The sequence below is a fragment of the Electrona antarctica genome (genome assembly GCF_951216825.1).
Source record: "Electrona antarctica genome assembly, chromosome: 8".
In the NCBI taxonomy this organism is placed as follows: domain Eukaryota; kingdom Metazoa; phylum Chordata; class Actinopteri; order Myctophiformes; family Myctophidae; genus Electrona; species Electrona antarctica.
Genome location: NC_136789.1, coordinates 24,587,521 through 24,600,939, shown reverse-complemented (window position 1 = coordinate 24,600,939; position 13,419 = coordinate 24,587,521).

Below are 13,419 nucleotides of genomic sequence, written 5' to 3'. Positions count from 1 at the left end.
CACCACACCATCACCAGTAACGATCCACTCTGGAATCCTGTCAGTGTAAGCACACTTGGGCGTCAAGGCACGGCAAAAATCTGCTCGTGGCAGGTGTCTCCTGGTTTTTAGACAGCTGGTGGATGGAAATTAAGCTCCACCCACGGCGCGGCAGAATGCCCCGTCTGCCAGATTCCCGGAAACGCTTTGCCCCCGCGGCAAATGGAAGCCGCGCGCGAGCTTCATTTCCCATCCACCAGCTGTCAAAAAACCAGGTGGAGACGCCTGCCACGAGCGGAAAATTGCCGCTGCCTAGACGCCTAAGTGTGGACACAGTCTGTCTGGTCCACTTCCAGGGCACTGTTGAATGGCTGCCGTTGGCCATTAAACTCAGCCCAATACAGAGCTACATGAGCGCACGAGTACGTGCACACATACACACACGCTTGCGCAACACGTTATCCCCCCCTCTCGGAGGAAAAGCCAAATGCTGCTGATCCGTTTATGTATGGACAGCTGAAAAATTTCATACACATACACATGGCACATATTAACGCATGCACACACGCACACCAGAGCTGGTCTAACAGGGTTGTAATGTAAAAGATGAGTAGTTTTTCTTTAATTTTTTTTAAAGAGAAGATGAATTCAGGTAGAGGCACAAAGTGTGTGCATGTGTGTGCGTGTGTGTGTGTGTATATATATATCATACAGTAGGCTATATATTCAGAATGAAAAGAGAAACATAACAGCAGAAGATGTTTTGTCTTATACTTGTGACTTGGAAACTGACCGTACAAATTACACACGCATACAGTACAACAATTAAAAAAACAACAACACTTCTACTTGTGGTTGCGCCGATGCGCGTCAGGGTGGAGTTGGGTGCAGTCGCAACCCTCCTCCAGTAGGCGGTGTTACCATTTACGTGTTGCTATAAAGACAATGAAATGTAAAGCTGGGTTTCAGAGAACCCGACTCTGTAGACAGTGTTCTCTTAAGTCAGTGGTTCTCAAACTTCCTCGTTTCAAAGGACCAGTTTGTTGTATAACTAATATAAGGCCACAGGCTCCCAGAACTCTGACGGTGTACAAATGGAACCGAATATTCGGTTCCATTTATTTTGTACACTGTCAGAGTTATAAGGGTCCATTTCGGTTCCTAACCATCAATGTTTTCCTCTGGACCCCAGCTGGGACCGCGGACCCCACTTTGAGAACCACTGTCTTAGGTTAGGCCTCTCATGTATGGCCTTATCGTGTAGTAGCAGACATTAGGGCTGTGCAATACTGCTCACAAAAGTCCGATCACATTTGTTGTCATTGGATTTATTTATCATTTTATTTTATTCCCTATGTAAAACTTTGTTCAAGAGGGATACTTTAGGATGAGATTTGCTCTGTTTGAATCACTTAGCATCTCTGTTCTGGGCATGTCAAGTAAGCAAAAGTAGCCAAGTAGGCAAACATTCAGCGAAGATATTTGGTGTTAAGGGAAAAGTAGTGGACCAGGTATAGACCCCTGGGGGACCTGCCGCTCAACTAAGTATAGTATAATAGGGTTCAATTGGTTAATATAACTGAAGTGTTCTCTACCACGTTTGACTTGATTGGTCAGCGATGGGTTCAAGGCAGCAGCAGCACAGAAATCCTTTCCGTTGGTGTCTTTCACGCAGAAACTTTCCTGTAACAAATGTCATCTCGACTTTTTGGTGTGTTGTGCAGCCCTAGTGAAAATAAACTAGTTTTTTTTATTGTCATCATAGTTACAGTGTGGCTACAATGCCCTCTCCTATTCCTTCCGTTTCTCAGTTACTGTAGACTGGAGTCTTTAAGAACTCTTTCTCAATATCCAACAGTATACTACTGGGTGTACATGAAGGAAAACATGCTGTGGTTCTGTATGGTAGTGTGGTTGTTAGCACATATACAGCCCCTAATGACCTCTGATGTTCTTTCACGTTTTGACACAGTTGCTGGCTTTCGGTTTGAACACATCTTTAGCCTGATGTGACCTACAATTTATCTTCTTTTTTTCCGTTTTGCCTTTTTACGATAGTCGTGACTCCAAGCGGGGTTTATATGGGTCGTCGTTATCAGCAGCAGTGCAGGTGGAATGCGACCGTCGCAGGTTATCTCATCATAACGCTGGCTCACGCTCCAGAATGCATTTCATTCTTTCTGAGCACAGAGATATTTTAACACCGTCACCGGCAGTCATCCAGAATTCATAGAGCCTTGGTTACATTCATACAGTATGACTCTCGGTTACAATTTTGAATTCTATGTGGTAGTTTAGTGTGCATATCAGAACCTAATCTTGTCCCTTGGTGTTTGTATGCTTAAGATTAAGATTAAACCATTCGTAAATCAAACACCAGGCAAAGTGTTGGGCACATCTCTCACCGTCTGCCCCGGTATTTCGATTTTGTTTGGCTGTGTTCACTGGCTTTGCATAACGTTTCGCTGGTGGACTTGAATAACAATCCAAGACGAATCTGGAATGGGGCCTTAAGAGGAAGTCATGGAGGATACACGGTATTGCCATAAGTAATTGGAGCCTGATCTCTTTTCCTGTGGCCACTTTAGCACCAAACAACTAGCGCTGGTATTGTTGCGAGGCTTGTTCGAAAGACATCAGCACTCACAAGGGGCTTGGTTCTCAAAAGCATCTTAGTATTCCCAAGATCATCTTTGGACCATTGTAAGAGTCTATAGGAAAAATAGAACACCGTCCGCCAACCAAGCGCTTGCAAGCTTAGCCTTTGACTGGTTACCTTTTGTCTTTGACATCATCGGGTGCTTTGGCGGCTAAACAAGTAATTTCAAGAAAGTTGCGAGTGGATATGGGGATCTATCAGGCACTGTGGTCTGATGCTTGTGTCTTTGTCGCCACAGAACGGCAGTGCAAAGCCAATGGTCCAAAAATGATTATCATGCAGAGAGGCTTTTGTAAAACCATAGACAGTCATCAGGAGGCTGTTTATAGGATCTCTCTCTCTCTCTCTCTCTCTCTCTCTCTCTGGTTCAAAGGCTAGTGCTGTCTGGACAAATAAGTAAAGGACATGGTCGGCATTTCAGAATCTTTTGTCGAATTAATTGCTAAATTTCTCCTTCTCCGAGGCAGGCTTGTCCCTTATCAGTAAACGTTTGCTTTCATTCAGCTGGGGATGCGAAATGCGTACGGGTGACCAGCGGCCAGATACGGCCAGATCAATACATGTCGTTTGCAGTACGTTATATCTCAGTAATTACACTGTAAAATCCTGAGGGTTCATTTAAGTGTGCAAAGGTAAGTTAGGTAACCAAAAGCACCCGTAAAAAAAGTCCATTTGGTTACATTTGTACATTGTCTGTATGTTACAAATGGATAATGGATATTGCTGTGCATACATGACATTTGAGGCAAAATAGAGTTCTGTTCTTCCACTTGCTGACACCTTGCTTTATTGTCCTATGCCAGCCTAGGCCACTACCTACCTACCTATACCTACCTACCTACCTACCTACCTACCTACCTACATACCTACCTAGCTGGAATTTGTATGCACCTACAACAATGTATAATACTGTACTACTACTACTACTACTACTAGAAACATTTTTTGTTTGTTTTTCTTTTATCCGTCTCTGTGTTTTTAGAAAGCCTTTGCAAGCTGTTTATTTTTTATGGCATTAAAGCTGGCCACCGCCGGCCGCGCGGCTCGTACGCAACCACGTCACATCACCGACTCATACTCCTGGCCGACCGCTTGCTCCGTGTTAACTGGCGCTTCGCTCTCCCGACCCCGTTACCTGCGCCGTGAAGATCCTGTAAAGTGTTTGTTTTAACTCTTGAGAGGAGTTATGGACGGGTCCATTTGCTTACATTTGCCTCCAACACCCCCACAGTCCACCCTCCAGTCCACCCTCCAACGCCCCCACAGTCCACCCTCCAACCCCCCCACAGTGTGTGTGTGTGTGTGTGTGTCTCTCTCTCTCTCTCTCTCTCTCTCTCACACACACACACACTCACACCCTCTCTCTCTTTCTCTTCCTCTCTTCATGCACCTCTCTTTTCTTCCCTCTTCCCCACTCAAAACCTCTCTCTCTCTGTCTCTCTCTCTCTCTCTCTCTCTCTCTCTCTCACTCAGCGATGCACAGTGAAATCCTGAGTGTTAGTTATAATTAATGACCCTTTGGTCCTTTTTTTCTCTTCACACCCTCAAAGTTAAATCAACACCTTGCAGGCCTTTGCTGCATGAAGCTCCCAAATTGCTACAAGGCATACACGATAGCTCTAAGGACAAATAATGGCGTGCGTGCGTGCGTGCGTGCGCTGGGCAAAGAAGGAAGGAGGAGGTACAGAGGAGATGGAGGGAGGCAGAGTGAAAGATAGAGTGAAGGAAGAGAGGAGGGAGGTGGTGTGTTGGTCTGGAGCCAGAGAGAGCCAGAGAGAGAGAGAGAGAGGACAGTTTGTCCTTTTCTCTGTGTTCTGTCCACACACACACACACACAGTCAAAGTTAACAAGCAGCTAATATAAACACCACACCCCTCCCTCCTCTCTCTCTCTCTCCACTCTTTCCATTCTCTCTCTCTCTCACTCTCTCTCTCTCTGATCGTTCCATCTCTGCTGTTTTTGTTTTTTTGGTCTCTTCCCTCCCTCGGTTTTCTCTCTTCTCTCTCTGTCCGGCGTTGAGCTATCACTGTCTCTCTGAGTCTGCACATTTCTCCCCTTCTCTCTCTCTCTGTCTCTCACTCTTACATTTGACTCATATGTTTTGAGGTTGTTTCTCTCTTACATACAGTATCTCTTTACCCTCTGTGCTCTAATCTAATGTCACGTCATGTGACTGATCTGTGCTCTCGTCCCTCTCTCTTCTATCGGTGTTCTCTGCAATCCCTTTATCTCCTCTCCTCTCCTCTCCCCTCTCCTCTCTTTTCTCTTTCTGTGCTCCTGCCAGCTCACACAGATAACGCTATTTTTGCTGTTGGGGAGAAACCTATTATCTCCATATTGTAACTTTCTATGTTTTTATTCACACTATAGTGTCACACAAAAGTAGCAAAAAAATGTTTTGCTACTTTTTAATTTGAATTCTAAAAAGTAACAGTTTTGAACGTAAGAGGTTTCCACTCGACTTTTTTTTTCTTGTGCTCCCTCTGAGGCACTTAATTCATTTGCCTCCAGCCGCTAGGGAACATGTTTTTATTACATCAGTTTGGGAGACTGCAGCAGTAGCGTGCGTGCGTGCGTGCCTGTGTGCGTGCGTGCGTGTGTGCCACCTGGGTTAATTGCAGTTTGCAGTTCAAAGTGTCCAGCAGGCATGCAGTGGACTCTCCCCAGTGACGGTCACAGTAAAAGCTCCCGTCTGTATGAAACCTGCTGTCCTCATCAATTCTTCCTTCTGCTCGTCTACAGGGAACTGGAGCAACCTTTAGCTCAATGTCTCTCTCTCTCCCCCCTCCCTCCCCCTCCCTCCCCCCCCCCCCCCCTCCACATTTCAAACTTTCTTTTCATTCTCTCGTCTGTCCCCAACTCTAAAACACGTTTTCTTAGCTGCCCCTTCCTTCCTTCCCTCAAAAATTGCACTCTGTGTGTGTTCTTCACTAACTGACTCTATACATAACTTTAACTTTAACTCTATACATAACTCTGTGTTCTTCACTAACTAACTCTATACATAACTTTTTGCTCCCCAACTTTGTCTCTTGTGCTCTCTATCACGCACACGCGTGTGCGCGCACACATGCACGCACGCACGCACGTGCACACACACACACACACACTCTCTCTCTCTCTCCCCCCCTCTTCTGTCTCTATCTCTGGTTGGCCCCCTCCATTAGCAGTGTCTCCTCCCCTGTCAGTACAGTGCAGTGCAGAACAGGCTATTTCTGACTCTCATTAATAGGAAATCTCCACTCTTCCTCGGTTTTGTTACATTTTGACAACTTTATTTTTTTAACGAGCGATTCACGGTCCCCACCCTCCGCTCAGATTCTTTTCACCAGTTCCGATTAAGAGGATTAATTTTTCACATTAACACACAATGTGATTGTTGTTATTTTAATCCTATTTCTAATCTGTGTTTTTGGCAATTATAATAATTTTAGGATCTGTCCGTCTTCATCCGTTGAAAGTGACGTTCGTTAAGGGTAAAAGCTGCCCATCGTTGGGCCAGTTAGCATTACTGTTATTCTGCCCATCGTTGGTCCAGTTAGCATTACTGTTATTCTGCCCATCGTTGGTCCAGTTAGCATTACTGTTATTCTGCCCATCGTTGGGCCAGTTAGCATTACTGTTATTCTGCCCATCGTTGGGCCAGTTAGCATTACTGTTATTCTGCCCATCGTTGGGCCAGTTAGCATTACTGTTATTCTGCCCATCGTTGGGCCAGTTAACATTACTGTTATTCTGCCCATCGTTGGGCCAGTTAGCATTACTGTTATTCTGCCCATCGTTGGGCCAGTTAGCATTACTGTTATTCTGCCCATCGTTGGGCCAGTTAGCATTACTGTTATTCTGATTCTGCCCATCGTTGGGCCAGTTAGCATTACTGTTATTCTGCCCATCGTTGGGCCAGTTAGCATTACTGTTATTCTGCCCATCGTTGGGCCAGTTAGCATTACTGTTATTCTGCCCATCGTTGGTCCAGTTAGCATTACTGTTATTCTGCCCATCGTTGGGCCAGTTAGCATTACTGTTATTCTGCCCATCGTTGGGCCAGTTAGCATTACTGTTATTCTGCCCATCGTTGGGCCAGTTAGCATTACTGTTATTCTGCCCATCGTTGGGCCAGTTAGCATTACTGTTATTCTGCCCATCGTTGGGCCAGTTAGCATTACTGTTATTCTGCCCATCGTTGGGCCAGTTAGCATTACTGTTATTCTGCCCATCGTTGGTCCAGTTAGCATTACTGTTATTCTGCCCATCGTTGGTCCAGTTAGCATTACTGTTATTCTGCCCATCGTTGGGCCAGTTAGCATTACTGTTATTCTGCCCATCGTTGGGCCAGTTAGCATTACTGTTATTCTGCCCATCGTTGGGCCAGTTAGCATTACTGTTATTCTGCCCATCGTTGGGCCAGTTAGCATTACTGTTATTCTGCCCATCGTTGGGCCAGTTAGCATTACTGTTATTCTGCCCATCGTTGGTCCAGTTAGCATTACTGTTATTCTGCCCATCGTTGGGCCAGTTAGCATTACTGTTATTCTGCCCATCGTTGGGCCAGTTAGCATTACTGTTATTCTGCCCATCGTTGGGCCAGTTAGCATTACTGTTATTCTGCCCATCGTTGAGCCAGTTAGCATTACTGTTATTCTGCCCATCGTTGGGCCAGTTAACATTACTGTTATTCTGCCCATCGTTGGGCCAGTTAGCATTACTGTTATTCTGCCCATCGTTGGGCCAGTTAGCATTACTGTTATTCTGCCCATCGTTGGGCCAGTTAGCATTACTGTTATTCTCACACGTTGGAGTTTTGTTTTTCTCTGTTGCTTTTAGTCTCATTCTAGGACGCCAGAATCCTTTCACCTCCTATTGGTCACATTTACGCACTATTCTGAATCTTAATCAGCGTCCTCTCCAATCAGAGCAGAGAGCCCGACACAGGCTCCTCCTCCTCCACCTGTCTTATTTGTCCTTATATGGTGTTGAAACCTCTGCTGTCGTATATCCAACAACGTTGCCTCCTCTCCACTCCGCATCGGTTCTTCAATACGATATATACAAAAATGAATGTCGCAGGAGTTTATCCTTCTGTATTCTTTGTTTCAAAGAATGTTGTGCCATTTGTTAATAGCAAAGAGAACTATTGAACATATATGAAAAAAGAAGAGCTATTTTAAATTATTTTTTGGCTTTTTTTGCTATATTTATTTTTCTTGTAATAGAAATCTTCTTTGTAGGAGGGGAAAACGAAATCGAAAAAAATGTATTTTTCATTAGTGCGAAAAAACCTATTTTTTTTTCCTTTTTGTACACTTTCGATGTTTTAAGCGAAACTTTAACAAGCAATATGACGACAATGATGATGATGATGACGATGATGTTTCATGTGACTGTATCTGCATGCTGTTTGTGTTGCCTTAATAATGGCTGCGTCCCTCTCTGCCCCCCCCCCACCATACCTCTTTATACCCCCCCCCCCCCCCCCGCCCTAATCTGGAGGAGTCCATTCCATTCCAGTCCAGTCCAGTCCAGTGCAGTCAATAAAGCAGTGCTTTCTGTGTATACGAGCTCTCTTTACTGCCTCTCTGTTCTCATCGCTGCAGGCCTCTCCTCTCCCGGCCCGGGGCACCATATTACTTTATGTACTGTACTATTTTCTTTTAAAGGTTTTTAAAGGAGTAGTTCATTCGGTATCAGGTACGGTCGTCCCTAAACCATCTCGCCCCTCCATTTTTTTCCGCTGACCTCACGCCGACCGCTCGGTGCCGAGGTTCTTCTATTCTTTATTTTGTTTTACTGAGAATAAGGTTAGAAATAAATTTAGGGTTAGGCAGAGTTTTACTTGGGTTAAGTTTAGGTATAGGGGTAGGTTTAGGCATAGTTTTACTTGGGTTAAGTTTAGGTATAGGGGTAGGTTTAGGCATAGTTTTACTTGGGTTAAGTTTAGGTATAGGGGTAGGTTTAGGCATCGTTTTACTGAGGTTAAGGTTAGGAATGATGTTAGGTTTAAGCGTTTAAGCATACTTTGCTTAAGTTACTTTAGGAATACCAGGCCGCGCAGTTCCGCTGTCTGTACGCCCGGGGCGAGTTGGTAAAGGGGCGACTCCTCTGGTATTCGTTCATTTAAAAAAAAATACTTTCTATCAATTACACACAACATGAAGCCTTGAATTCATGGAGATTCTTTTAGTTTTTGTCGCAATAACTTGATGAGCGGCTCAAGTTATGTGTAAAATCCACATAAAGGGTGTTCAATAGCACTGGTGTATTAATACTTTCAGCGCCATTGCTGACGATTAAAGTCAATTGAAGCCTAATTTTGATACTGACGCTTAACGCCATTGCCGACGGCCTTCGGCAATTACGCTTTTATGGCGCGTTCGATTGCTCGAGCCATAATGCTACTCACGTTAGCCGGTTAGCTAGCTGTGTTGTTAGCACAGCACTGGATCGCCCATCTTAGATCGTCGTCGCCATAATAATCCATTCTATCCATTTCTTTCAATCGCCTGTATCTCCTATTCCTTGTCCCAGATGGCATTTTGGTCAAAACAGCGTTTATTTGACGGCACAGATATGACGATCTGGAGCTCTGCAGAGCTCCGGTCTGGCTTCAGATGGTAAACAAGGCCTGTCCGCTCCGTGTAGTTTCCTAGGTTATGACTACTGCTCATGGACCGGAAATGGCGGCTTTTCAAAATAAGAGCTCAAATTAAAAAAATCCTGGCATGAATTAGATCCTAATTTTTCAATAAATGATAGCGGCCTAAGTGTTAATAGTAATAGTAGAAAAATGGAGACGGCAGGTTTCTGCCCGACAGTGACGATATATAGACTTATAGAGTTTAGCAAGTCGTTTAGCAAAAAACAAAAAACGAATTGTTCAGACTATGACCACAGGAAAGCCATGGAGAGCAATGTGTGTTAGACTTTTTGTGTCTTATAACTGAGACCTCAACTCCCCCCCCCCCCCCCCCCCCCCCCACACACACACACACACTCACACACACACCTATACAGCTCAAATATCCACCATTCTCCAGGGCCCCGCAAGAAATATGATTGATTAATTTTGTTCACTCTCCATCTCTGTCTCTCTCCCACTGTCTGTCTAGCAGCTGTCTCTCTGACACACACACACACACACACACACACACACACATGCACTCGACCACGCGCGCACGCATGCACTCGACCACACGCGCACGCACTCACACACACACATGCACACGCACACACACACACACACACAAACACACTAGTGGAGCAGTTGTCATATTCAAACATCCCCATAGAGTCACACTAATGGGAATCAATTTAGCAGCAGACACAGCAAATGCACCTTTACGGATGCAGAGAGTCCTAAATGCACCTGGTGGTTTGCTGGTGGTTTGTATATTATTGTACATATATTTTTTTCTTCAAATCCAAACCTTACATTTCCAGATCAGTATCTACAGAGGCTAATCTTGCAAAATGTGTCGTATTTTTGAAGATATACTAACCTGCAGTTTTTCAGTCAGCCCACCTCCCGTCACACCAGGATTGAGAAGGTAAGTAGATATTGAATCTAAACAAAATGATACAAAATCAAAATGTCCTTTTCACAACATCAATCATGGCATCCCTACCCTGGGAACGCCATAATAGGTGAACATTTTGGCAAAAACAGCAGGTCTATAAAGCTCAGAGTCAGTATGAACTTAGATCTCGTCGCTGTCGGGTGGAAACCTCATACAGTTGGGTGCCACCGATATTGTCCCTTATCATTTGACCCATTTAGGCCTGACCTCAAAATTTAAAAATATCCTTCTAAATCCTCCAGTTTTCTGAAATAAATATTTTCACGATTTTTCAAAAATAGCAGACCTACAAGCTCGTAGCGCGCCACTCGGTGGCGCGCTATGAGCTTGTAGATCTGCTATTTTTCAATAGCTAAATTATAACAATGTTTAAAACACCAAAAGGGGTTCCCGCCCAAAATGGGTTAACTGTCCTTTTGCGCAGATCACGCAAACCTCAGCAAAAAGAAAAGGACAATATTGATGGCCTCCAACTGTATGTCAAAAACTGTTACTTTTCAGCATTCAAAAAAGTGTCACAAGTAGCAGATCAATAAGCTTGCAGATCTGCTACTTTTGATACTTTTGTGTGACACTGTATGAACAGTACAGCGTTAATTTAAAAGTCAAAATATGGAGATAAGAGGTTTCAGCCCAACAGCAACAAACTGCTATTTTCAGCAAAGAGATCTGGTGTCAAGGAATATAAAAGGAACGGACCAAGAATAGACCCCTGGGCAGGGGTGTAGTGGGGGGGGGGGGGGGGGGACATCCCCCCACGTCTAAAATATTTTTTGGGGGTAAAAATATGTTTTTTGACTTGTGATTTTCTTTTATGGATACGATTAAGCATTAAGTAAACCCTGTTTCTAAATAGGCTATACACATCTCATCTGCATGTTTTTAATAGTGTGTCTGCGCGCGTTGCGCACGTGCACGCAAATGCGTGTGCATGCATGTGTGTGCACGCAAATGCGTGTGCATGCATGTGTGTGCACGCAAATGCGTGTGCATGCATGTGTGCGTGCACGAGTCTTATGGGGCGTCCCCCCCACTTCTAAAAGTACGACTACAACACTGCCCCTGGGGGACAGCGGTCAGGAGGCACTGTATCGAGTTTAAGTGTTTATTGTGACAAAGTGCCAGCATGAAAATGAAAAATAAATAAACACGTGGAGGTGTCCCATTAGCGGTCATGCGAGCAGACAAGCATGCCATAGTGTGGCACATGCATTGGCTATACGGTCGGAGGAGGAGGAGGAGAGCTGCTTGGACTGTTGACAGCTGACATCCACTCTGCTGTAAACCGTCAAATCCACAGCGGTCTGTTCCTCGTATCCACCGTGGGGGCCTTGTGTGAACAATTCTATCTGTTACAATCTGACATGCTGTCGCGCGCATGCACGCACACGCGTGTACTGTACGCCTGCGTACGCACGCACGCACGTCACATGTAATATCATACACACTGTATGCCATATGTGTGTGGCACACTTACTTCCCTCCTTTATTTTTCTTCCTTATACTTTCCTTATTTTTCCTTCTCTCTTTCTTAATTTCTGTCTTTCTTTCTTTATACATTTGCTCGATTGTTCATAGTGCATTAGTCTGTATTTGATTTTGTTTATTTCGTTGCTGTATCCCCTTCTTTTGCTTTCTGTCTCCCCCCCTGCCCCCCCCCCTCTCTCAGTTCCCTAGAGATGCTTATCAAGTGCAGTAATACATCTTGACCACAGCAACATGCCTGTATTTCAGTAATACATCTTGACCACAGCAACATGCCTGTATTTCAGTAATACATCTTGACCACAGCAACATGCCTGTATTTGACCACAGCAACATGCCTGTATTTGACCACAGCAACATGCCTGTATTTGACCACAGCAACATGCCTGTATTTGACCACAGCAACATGCCTGTATGTTCACATGCCAGCCGTGTTGAAAACCATCCATTACAGTTTGATGGCGGCCGGCGGTGTTCTCTGGACGTCAAGAGGGCCACTCTGCTTTTTACTGTTTCCCTCGTGAGTTCAATGTCAACCGGTTCCTCTTAGAGCAACAAACAGTTGACTCAGTGAAGGAGCTCGTTTTAAGAAAGTCTCTCTCACGCACGCACGCACGCACGCACGCACGCACGCACGCACGCACGCAATCGGCCCGGAGGCCTGCAGACAACATGAGAGATAGTTTGTTATTATTGCCCTTGGGTCCATTCCAGACCACTTTTGCAGTAAGTGACGCAGCGATTCCCGTATAGACGGATGTAAATAATAGTCACAGTGGACACATAGACACATGTAAATACGCCGGTCCAGTCACAGTGGGCGAGGCATATAGACACATGTAAATACGCCGGTCCAGTCACAGTGGGCGAGGCGGGGCGGCACAGTATGCTGGTCACAGACTGACCTTCTACACCAGTGTTACCCAAACAATGGGTCGGACTCGGGACCCATTTTTGGATCACAGACCCATTTTAATGGGTCGTAAGTAAATACTAAATATGCCAAAAATAAAAAAAAATGTTTTTTTCTTTTTGTCTTTTATATTTCTACATAGTTTTTAGTAGGCCTAAAAGATGGAGAAAAATCGAAACATTTTCTTAAATGAAAACACAAACATTTTTCAAAAGAATGTCAGAGAGAAAAAGCACCATTTTCACCATTTAAATGAAACAAACAGTGTTTTTGTATAGGTTTGGGTTCTGGCGAGACACCACATATTTATCTTTTGGGTCTTCTTTTTCTTCTTCTGCATATTGCATATAGTTTTTTTTGTATTGCTTCATTCCTTGGCACCTGTTATCGCTGCTTGCAGATATATTTCTGATTATGATTCATCTTTTTTGGATGTTCCTTTTCCAAACACGCAAGAGCAAACGCAAAACTTGAACCGCAGGCTCTCTTACAACATGTGTTTTCATCATAATACGACTACAAGCACTTCAATATTGTTTTGAATTTTTGCTTTCAAAAGGTACGCGCTGACACAAGATTTGACCTCACATGCACAACAGCTTCAAGCATGGACTTTAATCATCCTTCCACTGTCATCGTCAAAGAGAACACTGACTCCACGCAGCTTTCCATGGATGTCTGGAATGCTGGCTCTGATTCAAAGAGAATCAAACATACAACTTCTCTGTCTCCATCCTGTCTCTTGAGACATTAGGTTACTCTCAGTCACAGTATAGAGGGTACGCACATGCATAAAGTCAATGGGAAA